The 18,468-nt window shown below is 55.0% G+C and overlaps 1 long non-coding RNA gene across 2 annotated transcripts; it reads right to left on the reverse strand.

Annotated features, from left to right (window-relative positions):
• Positions 1–388: 388 nt before the first annotated feature.
• Positions 389–8,608, reverse strand: LOC102901875. Of its 2 annotated transcripts, XR_006593162.1 has the most exons (3): positions 7,043–8,594; positions 4,033–4,213; positions 389–3,793 (listed from the first exon to the last, which is right to left on the reverse strand). It is a non-coding gene; the product is annotated as an uncharacterized LOC102901875 (long non-coding RNA). The 2 variants fall into 2 exon arrangements; XR_002739831.2 differs by having other exon boundaries at positions 389–4,213; positions 7,043–8,608.
• Between the last annotated feature and the right edge of the window lie 9,860 nt (positions 8,609–18,468).

The following is an 18,468-nucleotide window of genomic DNA, read 5'->3' on the forward strand; positions in this document are numbered from 1 at the left end:
CCGGCTTCCAAAGCCCCCTCCCTCATCTGGCTGCTGTGTCTGCTGCAGGCTTTCTGCACAGAGTCCCCAAGACGACGACGTGCTGCCTGGGGGGCAGAGGGGCAGGGAATGGCGTGAGCCACATACAGGGCTTTTCCTTCTAGGAGCAGGGGAGCCACTACGTGGATTCCTGTCTCGCGGCGGATCTGACCCCCAGGTGGCTCTCCCAGACCGAGGCTCTCCCCAGGGAATTAATCCAGCAGGGCCCAGTTGGCCACAACCCACGGAAAAGGCCCCAGCCTCTCACCCTGCAGGACTTTGACACTGGGCCGCACCAGGCCCCGGCGATTTTTGCAAAAACGGCTTAATGTCACAAAAGGGAAGAGTTTCAGAAATAAAGGAATCGGTCTCGTTTTGAGGGCACATTTAGTAAAAGGCAAGCGGGCACTTCAGGACGGCAGGATTTGGCTTCTGGTCTCGCAATCAGTTAACAAATGTTTATAGAGGGGCAACCACACGGGAGGCACTGCGGTTGGCTTGGGGCCCCTGTGCCAACAGAGTTCAAGGGCTTTCCCTTCCGGTAGGCAGCTTATTGGAAAGCGACAGTTCTGGAAGCTCGGCCTCACAGCCCTCCAACTCCAGGGACCAAAACCGCACAGGGTCCCAGCTGCCGAGCTCTGAGATCTAACCAGCCCTCGGGCCAAGACAGCGCTTCCCACTGGCCACCCCGGCCACTGACCGAGCAAGGCTTGGTGCTACGGGGGTCATGTGCCTTCGGGAAACAGGACTCCCCTGGTGGCTGGCTCGTTTGAGGACAGTCTGCCGGCTTTGTTGAACCTTCCGGAGACTTCGGGAAAGTCTAGGCTGCTCCTGCCCACCTCCCTGCCCTCTCTCAGGTCAGAGGGCATCACAGCCTTTCGGGGGCTCTCTCAGCCTTGCCCAGCTCCTCCCTGTTTCTCTCACAGAAACGTCCCCCAGTAAAATCCTTGCACGTTTCGTCCTCTTCTGGCATCTACCTTCTCGGAGAGCCCATGTCGTTTTTCTCCTCCTCCCTCCGCACCGCCTTCCCAGAGGGTCCACCCCACCTCTAGCCAATATGGGCCCCTCGCGGACCCCTGAATTCGCTCATTCCTTAGGGGTCTGTTTGTAATTTGGCATCTCCCTGGTGAATTCTCAGTTCTGTAAGAACTGACAACATCCGTAAGGCTCCTCACTGGTGGTTCTCGGAGGTGTTGCTGACCCATGGCAGGGAGGTCCTTGCCACTAAGCCCTTCCATCAGACTTCAAGATGCCTGTCTGATTTATTAAGATAACTCACAATGACTGTTGCACAGTGAGCCCACAGCACAATGCTAAGCTTTTTGCATGCATTACCTCGTTTACCGCCTCTCTCGGCGCACACCCCCCACCCCCTACCCAGAGGATGCCCTTCCTCGAGACATTTACAGGGGCGCCTGACTGGCTCGGTCGGTTAAGCGTCCGACCTCAGCTCAGGTCATGACCTCGCGGTTCGTGGGTTCGAGCCCCGCGTCGGGCTCTGTGCTGACGGCTCAGAGCCTGGAGCCTGCTTCCTATTCGTGTATCTCTCTCTCTCTCTCTCTGCCCCTTTCCTGCTTGTGCTCTGTCTCTCTCTCAAGGATCTGATCTTATGAAGTGTGAATATTTTGCAAGAAACAACCAATACTCGGGTTGAGCAATGCCTGGCAAACGGCTGGGTAACCAAGTCCAGCTTGGCCCAGGCTAACAGATCATAGTCTGCTCCTCTGTTTAATCCTATCCTGCGTTAAGCACCCCCAGCCATTTCTTTCCTGCGTGCGCCTTGGCTTCTTCGTGTTCCAGAACAAGACCTCTGGGCTCCCATGCAGGACACATGCCAGGCATTCTCTGACCCCCTGAGCTGGACCTGTCCTCCCCAGCCCCCGACATTCACAAGGGTTGTCCAGCTCACCCGGAGACACGGCTCCCCATACTAAACAGAAAGCCACGGGCTGGCTGGCCCGGGACCTCCCACAAGGCACTTGGCACCCGTGAGCCTCAATTCCCTCGGCTATAAAACAGGGTCACGGTGAGGATCAAAGAAGAGAATGGATTTGAAAATTACTGTGAACCCTTCCTACTCAAAGTGTGGTCCTCGGACCGGCGGCGGCAGCAGCATCCGGAAGTGAGGTAGACCCCACCCGGACCCACTGAATCAGAACCGCTGGGCTCAGTGCACCCTTTTTACGCCCAGCTATAGACGTTCCCCATTGTTTTCCCTTGCGGGTAAGCACCCTAAGGAAGGCGTTCTGGACCCCTCCCTCTGCCTTTGCGCACGCCTCCTTCGGTTAGTCCTTGTCTTTCTCCTCCCTCCCCTTCCCCTCCCCAGCCCCTTCCTCTCCACCCTGTTCCGTGGCTTCCTCTCCTCTGGTCAATGGCACAGCCCTCCCCAAACCCACTGTTTCTACTGCCTCAGCGAAACGAGGAACGCGGGGGTAGGCTCGGCTGTATACACACGAGCCCAGAGAGGGCCACTCATCACAGCTTCATGGCCTACAAGGCGTGGACAGAGGCTTGGCAGTGCACAAAGGGGCCCAGCCGGGGATGGGGATAAAACCCAGGGCCAGCTGATACATCCATTCACCTCTGATTCCAGGCCTCACTGGCTGGTGAACTGCCCCCATTCCGTGTACCCGATGTGTAATGTATTTTCTGTAATTACGGTGATGCCGTCTGTGTATATGTTAAATGACTATGGCAGTTAATTATTTGTGGGTAAACAAGGGATGCCTCTTTGCCCTAGGAGGGACTGAAAGACGCTCACTTAAGGAGCCACAAGATCAAAGCGACAGGGAGGGGGCAGGTGAGAGGAGAAGTCATTCTTCCCCTGGGAGCTTCTGGGAGGGAGGGGGTGAGGTGATTTGGCCCTTCAGGGAGGCCCCAAGCAAGGCCGAAGGGCCCGTGGAGCAAGAGCAGACGGTCCTGGTCCTCGGGGATCGAAACCAAGGTGTAGAGTTGAGGGGGTGATCTCCAAAGACCGGCAGGAGTGCTCCCCAAGTGCCAGGAAGTCCACACACAGCCTCTGCCCTCCCTGGTGCTCCAAACAGCCCCAGGTAGCTTTGCAGGGGGGCACACATCCAGAACCTGGTACTTGTTGCAAATATCCATCCTCCCCTTCTCCCTGAGACATAAAACCCCCAGTTTTTCACCAGATATGTGCCCCGCTCCCCCAGTAAAGGCTGTATGTCCCAGCCTCGGCTTGCAGCCATGTGTGGCCATGCGAGCAAGTCTGATTTATGGGATCCGAGCCAAAGCAACTTCCGGAGTGCGATCTGGAGAAACCAGTGCCTCCCTCTTTGCTCTCTCCTCCGTGCACGCTGGAAAAGGGACCCGATGGGCGGCTCGAGCAGCCATCTTGAACCCTGAGTTACTTACACCTAGATCTTACAATCCCCATCCCAGTTACCTTACCAGCCTGGGACTCGAGACCCTTACGTGAGAAATTGATTTCTGACATATTTAGGTCACTGTTAATTTGGATGTTTTGTTATTCACAGGCTACCAAAGTCAGACGAGGTTCTCTAGGATGCAGACTTTTTTGAGATGGAAACTGGCATGGAGGAGGTTTACTAGGCTGTGGTCTCCAGGTCAACTCTTGAGTCAGAGTGAGGGGAGAAGATCGAGCAGGGGAAAAGCTGAGTGGCCTTGATGGGTCCCACAAGGAGCTCTAGAGTGAAGAAGGCTCTTCAAAGTTCAGAACGGCGACAAAAGGGCCGAGTCTGGATCCCTTTGCACTTTGGTTTCCTTGTCTCTAAAATGGATGTTACTGATCTTGCGTCTGTATGGAAGATAAGAAAAAATATGGGTGCGTGGCCAAGCTTACAGGGGAACAACCGTGAGAGCCAGCCTGGAGAAGACCTAAGAAGTTTGCGTATGTCCTCTGGGGGCCCATGTCTGTGTCTTGACCAACTGACCAGCAGGGCAGTGTCACTTCTCCAGAACCTTCCCCAACACGGTCACCTTCTCCAGTTGGGAGAATGCACAGTCACCTATGCTTAATAGCATCATGTCTCTTACCACGTTGGACGTGGCTGTTCACCTGGGACTCTTGAGCTCCGCCGGTGATGTACGATTTGTTCGATCGATGAACTTCACCGAAGGGGCCAAATCCTGGTGATGTCAGCAAGACAGAGACTATTCCCCTGACGCCAGGAGATTTACTTAGAGCGTCCCCGAGCCCCAATTTTCTCGTCCACATCTGGGGAATGATAAGAAGAACAAACTGGGCTGTCCTGTTATGCAACTGGAGATACAGTGGAGGAAGTTTTCGTCAGTTGAGTCTAAGGGACTCCGAGGGATTGTTTTCAGTGCATACACTCTGTCTACATGGCTCTGCAAAATTAGGCAGCCACCAAAGTGTAGAATCAGGGACAGTTGGCCACCTCCCAAGGGTAGCCCTAACGCCAGCCTCTCTTGCCTGGAATAGCAACCTATTTGGCCACACAGGCCACTGGGTGAAGGCTGTCTGGTGGGGTCCGTCCCCGGACGTACAGATTCAAAGGGGCAGCTAAGACCGAGCAGTTAGACGTGGGATCAAGGCCACTTCACACCCGGCCCATGATGGTGCGGGGGGGCCTCCGGCATAATGCACACAGGACTAGGGTGCTTGGAACAGCTAGAGAGCTCAGCTTAGCCATCCCCCAAGGAAGCCTTGGCCATGTTCTATAGCTGCTCCGCGCCTCAGTTTCCTGATTGGCAGAATGGGGGACCATCATCGCTCCCGTGTCAGGTGATGGTAACGGCTGAGCTAGCATAGGGAAAGCAATTAGGCGCTGTGTCCAGGGGCTGGGAAGGGAGAGGTGGCTGTGGGGGTCATCTGCACTCCATCAGTAATGATCACCCACAGGCCGCTGGCTGGCACGCAGGGGACAGGCACCCTGCCCCCAGCGCCTGCAAAGGTGAATGTGGTCAGAGCCCGATGAAGGGGAAGGGAAGCAAGGATCTAGAGCTCCAAACAGAGGGAGGTCAGGTCCCTCAGGGCTATGCCAGGCGGGACTCTTGATTGTAAGGCAGAGAACCGCCACTCAAACTGGCTCAGTTAAAAAAGAAAAAAAATACTGGCTCAGGAAACCAACATGTTAAAAGGTAGTTGGCTTCAGGCATGGCTGATTCCAGGTACTTACGCCAAGCGATGACAAGATGGCCACCAGCAGTTTCCGGCTTACAGTTTATTAGCAGAGTGACCATGATAGAAAGGGCGCCCTGTCCCCACAGTTCCAGAAAAATCCTTAGGGCTGCCGCTGTCTGGCTGGAATTGGCCGGCTTGGGCCATGGCCCACCCCGGGGCCCCCGGGAGCATGGCTGTCTTCGCTTGAACTGCAGGGACTGGGGGGACGATGGAGAATGGACACTGACTGGTGAGGCAAATCACCAGAGACGTAGAAACTGGATAAGGACCTGCCGGGATTTGGAAGCAGGCTTTGGAGGAGGGACGGGCGAATCGAACACGATTCTCAAGTGTGGGCCGACAGAATAGTGACAGATGTCGCTGGCAGAAATGGGGAACACTGTTAGGGGACAGAATTTAGGGGATGTGCTTTGATGCATTTGAATCCAAAGCGCTACAAGAGCATCCAGGTGAGAGTGACGGACAGCTGAGGCCAGAGCTGCGGATTTCAGGGTCCCAACGTCACCACTGTGCTCCTGGGGGTGGCTTGGCCCTGCTGCGGTGAGGGAGGGAGGGTGTTGGAGCAGAGCCAGACCCGGGGAGATGCTCACATTCGGGGAATCAGGGAAGGACGCGCTGCACAGAGGTCATGAAAGCCGGCCAGCAAGGGGGCAGGTGCTCCGCGGGGCCGGGGCAGGGCCACGCATGGAAAGGGCCGGTGGTGCAGATGAGCGGTTTCCCAGCCCCTGTGGTCCCGGGTCGTTGGAATGAGGCAGCTGGCGGGCTTCCTGCTTTCACAAGCACTGGCGGGACCATGGCGCATGTACCTACAAGTGGTACAGCTGGGGTGGCCAGGATTCATACAGGCCTAGAGAAAGGGGCAGAAGGGTGTTTCGTCGACGCTTTGGTGATAATGAGGGAAAGGAAGGGAAAGTGGGCACATAATGTAAGGGAGATATTGGCAGAAGAGAGAAGCTCTGGCACCCCTACATACACACTCACACACTCACATACACACCCGTACAAGCTTGCAGACACACATACACACACGCTCATATACAAACAGGTGTGCGCCCACGTGCACACACACACACACACACACACAGGCTTGAGAAGGGGAGGGAAGTCATCTCTGTTCTCAGAGAATTCCTTGGAGAATCCTCCCCGGATGCCATCCTCTCCTGGAACGAGGTTTTCCCACACGGACGTGCGTGCCCACACACACAATCAGAGCGGCACGCGTGTCACGGGGCCGTTTGGCCCACACTCAGCTGGTGAGGGAATGACACGGCGGCGGTGGGCAGGCACCGGGAAGAAGCCGGCCTCGCAGGGGCCCACCCTTGGTTGAGGCCGGGGCCCTGGTGCGAGCGTGGGTGGCTGGGCGCTCCGTCCTCCCTGCTGGCGGGCCTGGGCAGGCGCCGTCCCCAGATGTCAGTGCTAATGCCTTGATAAACAGGGAGCTTGCTGGAATGTGGCTGTTAATTGGGGATAGAGCCACAGCCTTTAGCTCGGGGAGCAATGGTTAATGACGGGCCCGCTGGGGGAAGCCGCACGCTGTTGCCACTGTTCGTGTTCTGTCCTCTCCGCGTTTTAAACAGCAGTTTATCTAAAATTGAAAACACTTTCCTGGGAATAATTATTTCTTGGAAGCTACAGGACTGCTATCAGATTTCACAGCCTGCTGTCGGGCTGACCTTCTATAGGCCAAGGGGCCGGCTGCCTTTGCGGGGACAGCTTTGCTCCTGCCCTGCCCTTCTCCCGTGTCTTTCCCGGGTGCCCAGTGCACAGCCGCTGTGGGCGTGTGTGAGGGGGCTTTGTGGCCAATTTGGGGCCGAGTGGGAGGTTCACGGAGGAAAGGTGAGCCTGAGAAGGAAGAACAACAGGAGGGCGGGAGATGCTTCTAGCATTGCCAAAACCCACCTGAAAGCCTCAGGGTCTCCGTGTTGGCTCCCGGCTTCGGCTGAGCTCTGCCTGGTCTGCTGGAGCAGCCCATCAGGGACAGGGGGCTGTGGTCGAGCAAAAGATCCTCCGCGAGCCCGTTCCCTCCTTGGAAGCCGTTTCCAAAGCAGCGAGCCCACGGCCGCAGGGGCAGGGCAGAGGGAGGAGGGGACCCGAGGCCCTGTTCAGACGTGCAGGGGCGCCCGTGGAGGGGCGCCCCGGAGCCGGGGCTGGCCTCCCCTTCCACACCCGGGTCCGGGCGCAGCTGCCCGGGCTGTGATGTGATGTGATGGAGGGGTGGGAACCCGCACCAAGAGCTGACCCCACGTGTGCCCTCCCAGGGTCGGCCCAGGCCAGACCGCGACAGGGCCCTCAGCCCGGAATCATGGCCGCAGGCAGCATTCTCCTTGAACGTGGAGGGCAGTGACACAGACGGTTAAACTCGATGCGCTGGCCACAGGCCAGCCTTCCGGCTTGGCAATTACACACTGTCTACCTCCGCCTCTCCCTGCTGCCCCATCACCTCCCCGTCAGGCGGCTTTAATGCCGCTCGCCTCTTCCCGGCAGCGAATGTTTGTGTGTGGCGTTGCCGGGCGACAGTGGAGCAGGGCCTGCATTTTCCTGGCCCCCGGGCCCCTGGCGGAGCCTGCCCTCCGAGGGCTTTGTAGGCCTTAAGTGTCAACGCGGGCGTGAGCCACGGCCTGGAGAAGCACAGGTCTGGCTCCTGGAGAACAGCTGGGGATGACGGGAAGGTGGGGCAGACCTTTCTCAGGCGCCCAGCCCCCCTGGGCAGTTGTTCCCTTCGTCCCCCTCCGCAGACACATGGCAAGAGATTGGAATTCGTTTTGCCAAACGCTGATAAAGACAGGGGCCACGGCTCCACCCCTCGGTGAGGTCACACGTGGCTCTTTGCCCACGGGAATCTGGACAGCAGGATGGACCACCAGACGCCCCGTAAGCACCTTGTGCTCAGGGACACACTGGCGTTTAGAAGCACACCTAGATTCCCAGGCAGGCCACCAGCTGTGTGGCCTCAGCACGTCACCCTGCCTCTCTGGGCCCCCGCTTGCTGATCTGCGGCAGGGGATGGCAGTGGAGACCCCTACTCCGTTCGAAACCCGTGGGACTTCTTTCTTGCTGTGTGTCCTGAGAAGCCACCGTGGGGGATGTCGGGGTGGGAAAGAACTCTGTACGCATATAGGGGAAATGCAGGGAAATACGTGAGCCAGGGTTCTGGAAAGGGACCAACGGGGGCAGGGAAAAGGAAACCAAGTAATACAAAATGATTTGATTTGGTCGGGGTGGGACCTCAGAGACAGACACCTAATGGGAGAAGGTGCTGAAAGTTAAACTGAGAGCTGACGCGCTGGGGTCAAGGGCGGCCAGCCTGGAGCAGGAAAGGCCGCAAGACATGCGGGTCTTCAGGTCCCCCAGACCTTGAGCCCCAGTTTTTGCTGCATCCTGCCCTAGCTGTGTGACCTTGGGCAACTCGCTTACTCTCTCTGAGCCTCATCCATCAAATGCCCTCCAAGCACTGACCTCATAGGGTTGCTGTGGTTTGGCATGTGGTAGGCACAGCACACAGTAAGTCAGGCCCTCAGGTTGCCTGGGGACGGGGGACATGCAGGGGAAAAACCAAGTAATCCCTTGAGGCCAAACGCAGTCAGCGCCAGAGGCAAGGCTCAAGAAACAAGCTCACAAGAGTCTCAAGCAGCGGGCCAGGGCCCGGGGCTGGGGGCAGCAAGGGAAGTGCGTTAGTGAGTAACCACAAAGGGAACTGAATGGCACAGGTTCAATACAGACAGGAATGCTGAAATGGGTGTCAAGGCCCTGCCCACGTCCCCTCCCCGCCCCTGCGCACAGAGGTGGCCGGGGAACACCAGGGCTTGTCTTCGGGCCAGAGGAGCCCCCTTGGCCCATGTACAAGGCCAGCCGGAAGTGTTAAGGAGGGAACGCCCCCCAGAAGCAGCCCTGACCCGTGGTGCTCAGGCAGTCGATGGATAATTGCCCCCAGCTCTCTCATTCTCCGGTGGGCACCTTAAAAGTATGTTTCGTACTATCTCCCAGAGATCCCCAACCGGAGTCGGCCTCAGTTGCCCCAAGGGCAATTGACTGAGTAGTAGAGCCGTTGTTGGATTCTTTCTCGTCCCTGCCTCGCTTCCCCCACTTCCCTACGTGGCCTCCCTGTAATCATTTTATAATAAACTAACTACAGTCAAATCCTGAGATCCTCGTCTCAGGATCTGCTTCTAGGGACACAAACCAAGACAAATACTGAGGTTTCAGGTCTGGCTAGTTCTAGGTGCGTAAGCAATAGCCTCAGGAATCTGTTCTTCTCCATCTCTCAGCTCGGCTCTTCCTCGCGCCCCCATCTCCGATGAGGATAAGATGCATTCAGAGTATTTACAGGGGCGCCTGGGTGGCTCAGTTGGCTAAGTGCCCGACTCTTGATTTGGGCTCAGGTCATGATCTTGTGGTTCATGAGATCGAGCCCCACTTCGGGCTCCGTGCTGGATGTGGAGCCTGCTTGGGATTCTCTCTCTCCTTTTCCCTCTGTCCCTCCCCTGCTCATGCTTTCTCTCTCTCCAGAAAAATAAATAAATAAATACATACATACATACATACATACATAAATAAATAATAAAGTATTTACCAAAAGACCGATATAAATCTATTTCAGCCCAGGGGTAGAGACTGGAAAGGGAAGACAGAGAGCCATGAAGGAGACAAAAATGAATGGGTTAGGAAGAGGGCTAGGGTGGCTGAATTCGCCTCCCCCGACACGTGGCTTGCGGAAACACACTGGGCCCCTAGACGGCACCAGGCAGGGGCAGGAGCGTCTGTGCTCAGAAGGAACGAGTGATAGGAGGGCAACATAATCAGAGCCTGGGGGACAACTGTGAAAATGCAGGCGCACGCGCGTGTGTGTGTGTGCGTGTGTTTAACTAATGGGAGCAGAAGGTACTCTGCAAGCCGGGAGGGGAGACCCCGAGGCAGCTGGAGTCAGGAGATCCTGGACGTAGAAGCTCGAGGCAGGGGAATAAAAAGCAGAGGCTCTGGAATCTGAGAGCCCAGTCGAAAGAGCAGAGATCAGTGCCCAACCATTCCACCTTGCTGGGGACGGTCTCAGTTGCAGCACTGAAAGCCCTCCGTCCCGGGCAATGCCTCCTTCCCAGGTGAACGGGGACAACTAGTCACCCTACCTGAGAGGCTGTGGCACACGCTCCCAGAAGAATGCAGATTCTGAGCAGAGGAGTGGGGAGAGCCAGCCTGCCTGGGTGGAGTGGACAAACTGAAAGAGAAAAACAATGTGAAGTCGACCATATTTTTAGAGAAGTGCCTGCATGGCTATCAAAATTTTAAATCTCCATACCTTTTGACCCAGAAACCACCTCTAAGGGCCTTTCTTTCAGAAATACTCACGCTCGCACCCAAAAATACATGCACGAGGGGGTCTCCCACAGCCTCATGCGCCGCACTGAAAAATCAACAGCCCCATAATTATCCAATAATAGGACTGTAACAGGGAAATGGCTAAGGAAGTCATGGTATACCCATACTGGGGCATACTCCGCAGTTAATAAAGAGCAGAAGGTATTTCTAGACCGTCATCGTCTGGGTTTCTGAAGAAACTGACCCTGAGACAAGCATTAGAGGGCAAATTATTTATTCAGGAGGTGGCGGAAACGCGGGAGAGGCGTGGGCGGGCGGTAGAAGGTGGGGAAGGGAGACACAAAAGGGAAGGAAGGCAATGGAAGGTGGGGCTCCTGGGGGGGCGTCTAGAAATGCCTCCAAGTGATCGCTGAAGAGCATGGGAGCTGGCAAAATTATTCACCAACTCCCGAGATTCCTTGGTTGTGGGCTGCTTCCTGAGCTGTTAATTCCCCGGCCCTCCGTGCTTTTGACATTGGAGAAAGCCCTCAAGCCCAAGGACGTGGACCCTGGCCGTTAGGAGGCACAGGCTCCAGGGATACAGGGGGGCACCAACAGCATCTGCCAAACATAAGTGCTGCCGTGGGGCTGTCCCCCGATACGTTGTTTAAGTGGCGTTGGGGAAGGTGCAGCGGGCTACGCAAAGTGTGATTGCATTTTGATTATTAAAATGTGTGTGTCCACATGTGTTTCAGGGCGCACCTATACATGCGTGTAAAAGAAAAGAAAAAAGAAATACAGACCCGAGCCGTGACAAACAGCAGAGACAGGGTCCTCTATTTCCATAGCATAAAACTTTCCAAACAAGTTTTACCTTTGTAATTAAGAATAATAATTATTATCATCGGAAACGAAGGGGGGGGATTTTTTTAAGTTTATTTATTTTGAGAGAGAGAGAAAGCGTGGACTAGCGGGGGAGGGGCAGAGAGCGAGGCAGAGAGAGAATCCCAAGCAGGCTCCGCACCGTCGGCCACGAACCGCGGGGATCACGACCTGAGCTGAAATCGAGAGTCGGAGGCCTCACCAATGGAGCCACCCAGGCACCCCTGAAGGGGGAAATTTTTAAAAATGGAATGCGTCATCTATGAGGGGAAAGGAGATAAAGGTTCATAACCCCTCCTAGACCCTTCGGGCCAGATGAGTTTCAGACACGTTAATGTTGCTGTGCCAAAACGTACAAATAGTCTTACGAAGTGGGGTAAATAACGACTATATAAAGGCTCACTGACCAGGCTTCGCCGCCCAGGGCATTTGTGCCAAACTCAACATAAAACCTTTGGGTTTCCGTTACAGAGAAGGGATCGTGCGTTAGTAGGAAGGAAAGGACAGTTTCCAAAACCAGAGGGGACGGTGATGGGGCCAAGAAGGCTGGGTAACGGACCCCTCGCGGAATCATATGGTGGTGGGGTCCTTCAGTCCAGCTGCTACCCAGGGCAAAGCAACCGGAAGGGGCCACCCAGATCCAGGTGCTTCTGGGGGCCCCTGCTTCCTCATAAAATACCCGTGCCACCTCAGAGTGCCTCTTGGTGTCGCAGTCTAAACATTACGGACAGCTGAACCCTCTGGGGATCTGGCGAAAACGTAGGTTCCAATCCAGTGGGTCTGGGATGGGGCCCAAGCATCTGCATTTCTCACACGTTCCCAGATGGAACAACATCACTGGTCTCAGGACGTCACTTTGAGCATCTGCACCGTAAAGTCCGTTTGATTGAACCGAAGCGGGTCTCCGTGTCCCTTGCACACATCAGTCATGTCACATTGTTGTATCAATTGTCAGCCTCCTTTGACAGGGTGCCAGCAGGGAGAACATGACCCCTGCATACGGCAGATTCGCAAACTTCACTGTGAGACTGTCATCTCCTAGTTAAACTTAGGGAAAAATGGAAGTGAACCTCAACCCTGGGGTGAGGTAGGGGAGCCAGTCCTGGGCCCCCTCAGAGCATTGCCCATGAGGCTGCTGGGCCACAGGGAATGACAGATAGCCTAGGGCGCTACAATAGGGGACCGTGTGCCTTTACCTGAGCTGAACTAATGAGATGACACGACTCCACCCCAGGTGCGATAATTAAGCAAATGAGACATTTGCCACGATGTCTCATGATTTCACAGTCACCCAACGTGTTGGTGAAAGACCTCATTTGGCAAAGATCCCAACATCCATGCCGATCCTCCTCCTTAGTCAGACAGTTTATCGGAATGTCAATGTGCCTGGCTTTTCCCGAGCTGCCCTTGCAGGTAGGTGTGCCCTGTACCCAAAAGTATGGCTGATTTCAGACCAGTGAGATGTCAGCGGGAATGAGTGAGACTATCGGAAGGCTTCCTTTGAGGGAAAGATATGTCCTTCTTCTCCTTTCCGTCCATACTGCTGCCCACAGGTGTGATGGGTGGAGCTTCGGCAGCCTTCCTAGACCATGAGGACAAGGGAAGTTGTCTGAGGGCAGTGGACATCGGCGAGCTAGAAGAAGCCTTGGTCTCTGACGACTTCATCAAGGCTCCTGGACTGCCTTTTAACCTGAGAGAAGCATTTTCTATCTTGTTTAAACCCACTGTTATGGGATTAGTTGTTGCTGTCATAAAGTCCCCAAAGATAGTCCCTTTGCCTGTGGGGTACTCTCGTGCCCCAAACGTCTCACCGCGTAGTCCACCTTGGCCCCATGCTGACTGTGTGGCCCAGATCGTGGGGCAGAGAGGAAGGGCATTGGGGAAACATACACCAGAGAATAAGTGCAGTGGAAAGGTTGGAATTCGGGACTGGTAGGATTGGCCATGTGACTGACTTCGGCCAGTGAGATAGTAACAGAAGTGACCTAAGATCTGAAAAGCACTCGAGCCTCGGGATTTGCCCTCTTGTTGCTCTTGGAGCCCAGGGATGGGCGTGTGAATAAGCCCGGTCAGACCCGCAGAGCCCAGCCCAGAAGAAGCACCCGGCCAAGCCACAGACTAGTGAGGAATCATAAGTGGTCCTTATTTTAGGCCACTAAAGCGTGGGGCAGTTTGTTAAACAGCAACAGCTCACTGGCACGGGGGCCACAGCCCTCGAAAGGCGGCATTCTCACCACCTTAGCCCGGGGTGATGGCAGTGAAGAAGAAACCGTAATGAATCTGGAAACTACAAGGCACCCAGCCCTGCGTCACCCCCCCCCCCCCCCGGGATCCCTCCCCTTGCCCCTGACTTCTCCCAACTCTCAGGCACATACCTCCTCCGGGAGCAGAGAGACAAATCCTGGCTGACCTCTCCGTTTCTCGGCCGTGGGCAGTGAGCGGGGGTAGCTGGCAGTCACAGGAGGACAGCCAGAGAAGCCTCGCTTTCCTAGGGCAAAAGGAAACCTCAGCTCTGGGAGCCAGGAAAGGAGTGGGGGTGGAGGAAGACGCAGCCCTTGGGGCTAGTTTATGCCTTTAAAACATGCGGACGTACAGAGAGAACGAACGAGTCTTTTCTATTATAAAAGATGTGCTTAGCATATTTATGTAATAGTTTCACCACGTGCACTGAATCAAGTTACTGCATTAAGGAAAGAGGTTTTCCTTGCTGCTCTTGACACACATTGGTATCTCTGCAGCCTTCGTGCAGGTGGTCTTCAAACACAAAAGGAACCCCGGTGGCTGGAGGTGGTTGTTGGGGGGGGGGGGGAAGGTGACCAGGGACGGGGAAAGCAGCCCGCTAACCATGTCCAGCTTTTAGCTCCATTCTGATGGCCGCTTGTACGTTGCACCTATGAAATGCACATGCAATGCACATGCAAGGGTGTTTCCGGCCAGGAGCTCCACGTGGGCACTGGGGGGCAGATCCCAGAAAGATGGGGTGCTGGGAAAAACTGGAAGGCGCTGGGGCCAAATGCTCTGAGATGTGGGGCTCAGTCAGCAGACACGACCCGCCTTGCTGAGGCCTTTGGTCCTGCGCCCCCCTTCTCCCCACGAAAGCCCGTTCCATTTTTTCTTCCTCTTTCCCCTCTTCTCCCACTTTCCTTCCCTCTCTCTCTTTCAATCTCTTCCCCCTTAACTTTTTCTATCTTAATTGGCCATAACATGGAAGTGAAATTTGTTTTATTATCTACTATATTTATTGAATACAGTTTTATGTTCCTTGCTCTTAATTTTTAAAGTGGATGAGCTGAACACTTTATGGTTTTCTTTCAAAAAATTTTATATCGCGGCGGCAGTCATTAGGGCTGTTCACAAATATTCCGGCTCTCCCTTTTCGGGCACGTGGCTGGACCACATGTTCTCCCCCCCCCCCCCCCCGCCCCCACTCCCCCCATCCTGGTTTGGCCATGTGACTCGTTTTAGCCAATGAAACGCAAGCTCTCCTGGGTGGAGGCTTGACGGCTCGCGAGCTTTGGGGCCACCTTGTTTTCCTGCTGCTATGGTGACAAGGTGCGCTTACGCGGAGATGAAGACTTTCTCAGCCCGGGCGTGTCAGTGACTGTCGTGGGCATACTCCCGGGCCGGCCTGTGTCGGGTTCAGGTTGGGAGTACAGACTAAGCTTTTTTATAGTAACCCACCGAATTCGTTAGCAGGGCATCGTCTTACCCACGCTGACTGATGAGGTCCTTTTACCACACATCTTGCTCCACTGGGCGTCTTCTCTAATAAGAAAGCATTTGCTGTGATGGTAAGATCATGACCCGTGCCAGTAGTTTCTCTGTCTTTGAGGGGGGTGTCAGGATCCCTCGGAGAATCTGATGAGACAAGGAGCTCCCTTGTCCCCCAAATGTACACATGCCGTTTTGCCTACAAGTGTAGGTGTTTGCAGGTTCCACGGTCTGGTGCCTCCTCTGGGCTCGGAACTGACGCTTAGCCATCACTGCTCCCGCCGGGCGGGGTGAAGTCTTCCTCCCTCCTTGTCCACGCTTCTGCCTGCAGTCCTGAAACCATCCCAGGCTCGGAAGCCTGACGGTTCTGGCGGCGTCCTGATGACAAGAAGCCATGCATCATTGCGATCACGGGAGCCATGGCAATCACTGCAATACGGAAAACTAGGTTTCCACAGACGTTCCCTATGGTGGGAATGAACATCTACACGCAACAGAGAGGGATGTGGGCACTTCCGGTGCCATACTTCAGAAACCCCCGTGAGGGCAGAACTGAAAATAAAGGGTGGCAGGGAGTGGGGAGGGGGCGGCAGGGTTCAGTGACAAAGCACTTGACCAGGACCCCGCAGGCTTGTCCCCATGATTTTTTTGTTCAGAGAGCCCTTCCTTGATCTGTGACACTCTGTGCCCCACATCTAGAAGAACGACTGTTTTGCACTGTGACACACGTGACACCTTTTGCCTTCCCGAATGGCAGTTTTGTCATTTGTACGACCTCAATTACGGACTTTAAAAAAAATTTCACTTTCGGGCCGATTGCTCACAATTGGGACCAAATGTCCCCCCTGAATACGGTGCTTAGAATGGTGGTCAGTCTCCTTGAGCAAATTACCAAAGTCAATCAGATGCATCCGAATACTAGAAAATGTTGGAAACCGAGTGCAGGCGTCTCCAAAATGTGATAACAGAGAGGAAATCTGCCTTTGGGGCATTCTCTTCTCCATTTGCCATCTCTCTTCTCCCTCCCACTGTCCCTTCCTTCAGGTCCTCTGGCTCTGCAAGCCTCTTCCCACCCTCAGGGCACACTGTTGCTAAAACCAACCCTCTTTCTTGCTGCAAATCTGTCTCAGTGTAGCTGAACTGACAAAGATGTTCAGAGGAAAGCGATCGTATGGGACTAATTCTCACTAAACTGTGAGTGTCTGGGAACCCCTTCATCCTCTCAGAAGTGTTCGTATTTTTAAACGACAAATCTCGTGGGGCTCCTGGGTGGCTCAGTCGGTGAAGCGTCCAACTTCGGCTCAGGTCATGATCTCACGGTTCGTGAGTTCCAGCCCCGTGTCAGGCTCTGTGCTGACAGCTCGGAGCCCGGAGTCTGCTTCGGATTCTGTGTCTTCCTCTCTCTCTGCTCTTCCCCGGCTCGTGCTCGCTCTCGCACTTTCTCTCTCTCAAAAATAAATAAACATTAAAAAAATTTGAAGAAAGAGACACATCCCAGAAACCCAATCATCGGATGCCTAATTGGTAGACCACGCAATTAGATAAGCAAACGAAAAACTGTCAAGAGCCGCAAAGGGATGTTTTCTGGGAGCTTGCCTCCTGGGATCGAATCCCCAAGTTCCTTCCATCTTGCTACCATCCCGCGCCGTCGCTAAGACAAAAGTATTCTTCGAACTAGCTCTTAAGGTCACCATATTGAGGCCGTGCGTACGTGTGCGTGTGTGCACGGGTGTGGGGTGGGGGCGGAGGGCACGTCGCAGGCAGGAGAGCAGCAGCGGAACCTCCCCTAACAAAACCTCACGCAGAATATAAAATTAGTCACACAGCCCCTCGATACCGGGAACAGAAATCGAATTCACATGGCGGCTGGTTTTGCCTCAAAGCACCGTTCTCTGAGCCACCGGGGCTCCGTCCAGGGGCCTGGGAGATGAGGCAGTTCCTGTTCCCTTCCATGGGGGTGGGGACAGGGTCACCCCTTCATTCAACAGCTTGTCTGCAAGATCGGGGAAGGGCTAGTTGATATATTTCGAGGGAGCAAATAATTAGTTCTCTTGGAATCTCGTTTTAGATTTTAATTCTTAGTCTTGGAGCCAAACTATAGGAGCAGAAATTTCTATCTGTGGCAGGAGGGATTCAGTTTCGGCGCACTAAAAAAAGGCCCTGCTTCGGAGGCATTTTTCCATGCATGAATCAAATTATTCCAGCTGGGTTTTACCAACACGTAGGCAATCAAAACCTACTTTAACTTGCTATTTTATTCTTTATTTACTAGTTCTATAAATACTATGATGGGTGTGCTTTTATATCGGGCCGGGGGGGTGTGAGCAGGACGAACGGCAGCTGTTTGCAGGCGCGGGTCACGTGTAGGTCTGGGGTGTACAGGGAGACAGGCCTGCCACCAGCCCCAGCCCCACCCCCACCCCCCACCGTCTGTCATGAACACATCCCCTGCCCGCTCCGATCCCGGGCTCGCGAACGCGGCCAGGAGCCCTCCACCTGTCGGGCCTGCACAGAACACCTTTGCCACCGTCCTTTCCTCCCTGGGACGACAAGGCACCCGAGCCTGGCGAGGAACTAAGAATACAACGCTCTTCGGATCCAGCAAGAAGCAGGCAAATACCAGCAGCGGCCAATTCTGGCCAGGGCTGGCGCATCTGGAAGTGGCATCGGGAGCAGGAGAGGAAACCGAAGGCGAGGGGTTGGCCTCGGTGGCCTCCAGCTCTGATAGCTGATGATTTGATGAATTATACTTGCACGCCAGGCCCCGGTGGATAAACCGGGATTAAGGGGTGAAGTGCCAGGGAGGCAGATTCTGACTCAGCATCAGGACGAGTTTGATAAAGATTAGAGTTGTCTAAAATGAATTGGGCTGCCTTGGGGGCAGCATGCGCCCTGTGTCTGCAGTTTTTTCAAAGCTCTGAGGAAGGCTCGATTTGGGGGCAGTTTGTGCCGCTTCTGACTCAGGCTGCACACGCTCCTCGGGCTCTCTGCCAGGTTGGGGCCAGCGCACGGGCACATAGGCAAGGGAAGGCCACGGAGTCGCGGTGAGGGCGAACACAAGATTCTAAGGGCAGAAGAGCTCTCCCCAAAGGACGGAAACGGAAGGGCAGGGGGTATCCACGCATCGCATCTGAGACACAGGCGCTCCGGGCCCCTGGGGAGAAGCCTCGACACAGTCAGAGCCTCATCATGCAAATGATTCGTTCTCAAGCCACTGGAGGTCTGCAGGAGCGTTGCTGTGTAGCAGCTGTTTTTTACCTTGTGGGGACAGATCTCCAACGCCCGCCCCCTCCACATCAGCCTCTCGGGACGAGCCAGACCCCCACTCCACCCTGGCCTTCTTGTGACAGACCCCCACCCCCGACACACACACACACACACACACACACACATACACACTCGCACGCAGCTCCGTCAGCCCCTGGAGAGCTCTGGGCTCCCAC

This window comes from Felis catus, chromosome X (genome assembly GCF_018350175.1).
Source record: "Felis catus isolate Fca126 chromosome X, F.catus_Fca126_mat1.0, whole genome shotgun sequence".
NCBI classification, from domain to species: domain Eukaryota; kingdom Metazoa; phylum Chordata; class Mammalia; order Carnivora; family Felidae; genus Felis; species Felis catus.